Source organism: Scomber japonicus, chromosome 1 (assembly GCF_027409825.1).
Source record: "Scomber japonicus isolate fScoJap1 chromosome 1, fScoJap1.pri, whole genome shotgun sequence".
NCBI classification, from domain to species: Eukaryota; Metazoa; Chordata; class Actinopteri; order Scombriformes; family Scombridae; genus Scomber; species Scomber japonicus.
In genome coordinates this window covers 22,190,020-22,192,330 of record NC_070578.1, presented here as the reverse complement: position 1 = coordinate 22,192,330, position 2,311 = coordinate 22,190,020, and positions in this window count along the sequence as shown.

Genomic DNA, 2,311 nt, shown 5'->3' with positions numbered 1-2,311 from the left:
CCACACAAACCTGTCATGGGGACCAAGCTTTGACCACAGTACCAGTCCAGCAAACTGAGAGGGAGAGAGGACGCATGCCTCGCCATTTTGAATAAGAACTGAAGAGAAAACCCTCTAAATGTGTTATTACTCATTTATTTAATTTTTCAGTCCTATCAGAGTGTTTACACAAGGACAGTGCGACAGAAACTGTTCCTTATTTTTCTCTGCTCAGTGTGGATTCAGCACTTCTGCCTGGCTGTGCAAATTGATCGTCCAGCTGTTTCAGCATCATAAGTCCTGGAGGATTATGTTTTTCCCCAATTTTTATGCATGCATACCAATCCTTCAGTGCAAATCCAATAATCGAATGGAGGCTTATTATTTCCTCTGCCACTGAAATTCAGCCCCTGTATTACTGTTTCTGTTATATACTATCTTCAGATAACATTTTTAATGTACAGTATATCACAATCAAAATTAGACTGCTCAAACCTAACCTAAACCCTATCTCTACTGATAATATTTAATCTGCCTATTATATATTAATCACAGATGCTGCATTTATAAATATAGGTATATTATTACATTGACCTGCCATCATATACCTGAGTCTGTCTGGCTGCAGAACAGCTTTATTTTAGGTTACAGACAATATTTTCAGACATACACATTACAATATCAAATCAGCCTACCACATGTCGCCATAGTAACAGAGAAGTGGTAATTCATAAATGCTACATTTTTCTAGTAAAATATTAATTAACTATTGTGATTTTTTGCTAGTCAATAAAAGCTCTGTTTAAAAGTGTACCAGCCATTCTCAACAAACCAAACAATGTCCTGTTTGCAACTGCAAGAACTACAAACAAGCAAAGGCAAGTTCTGTGAATGTGTGTGGTCTGCAGTGAGCTGGTACAGTTTGCAGAGTTAGTGCACTCTCTAAAATAATTAGCTAAATAACAATAATTAGTTAATTGCACTGTAATTACACCCTCTCAAAAAACAGGCGCAATGGAGAAATCTTTGTTAAATTCTGGTGTGTTATTACTATAGAACTGTGCATCACATACATCTGTGAAACTGCCAGTGACCTATTAACTTCAAGGAGGTGAGATACTGGGTGCAGCTGGACCTTTTTGTGTGATGTTTTTTTCAGTTCAACACACAAACAAGTGTCAGTGAAGCAGAATATACAGTAAGGTCATCAGCTTGGAGATTGACGTGGGAGATGTTTTTGGATTGTTGTGCCATAACAAAAGGTTGCAAAGGACTGCCCTTTAGCTGTGATCAAAGCTCAAATTACGTTTTTCTCCAAGAGAAGGAGAATGGTCACATTTTGTTTTTTTATCTTTTGTCAAGTGGCTGCAATTTAAGATCTGAAAATCATGCCAGCCGCCATGCAGGTGGTAGCATTCCTCAGATTTCTGCAGTATATTTCATGATTTGTTGCTTTCTGCTGCTTCTTATTCCACATATACTATAATTCTACAAGATGTTCCGCAGATTAGATTAAATGAGAGCATAAAGCCAATCACAGCGAGTGCTACGACACAAAAAATGTTTCTAAAGCCAGATCTGGAATGTGTTATATAAAATATATAATTGTATACATTTTGTCATATTTACTCAGTAATATTTGAAAAGTTATGTCTTACCACAAGACTAGTGTTGAAATAAAAAGGTTTGCTTAATGTGAATCTCCAGAACAAACTGTTAATATTCCAGTCATATCTAGGTGAATCTTGCTTGAAACATCACTTTATTTACTGGATGACTGCATTTGCCTTTTTAGCTTTTTGTAAGAGCTATACAATGTACATCTTATTCAAAAGGATATAACCCTCACTTTCACTGTGCTTGCCAGAGCTGTCATATTGTCTTGGTTGTGTTCAGAGTGTAGCCTGTAAAAAGTCAGAAAATGCATAAAACATCTAAAGAATGATGTTAATGCTACATAGGTTCAGACACAACCTCTTACCAGTATTCACTCTTTGATGCAAAAAACCTAATTATTAAGCAAGGAAACAATTTCTAAACACATACGATTTAACTTTAAGAGTACAATAGATTATAAAAGATGAATTAATCCCAAAAAAAAGTCTGTCTCATTCATTGTGATGGATCTTTTTCTTGAGGTTGGTTTTTGATTGACATTTTTTACTTTGATTAAGAATTACAATTTGTATTTAGTTTTTAGACCTGACCTAAAGAAATCTTGATATTCTCTATGAATTGAACATTTTATGAATAAAGCGCCAAAACTCCTGCTGATACCAGTAGTGCCTGATGGCACACTGTACAGTATACACCCAAATCATGTATGGCCTGG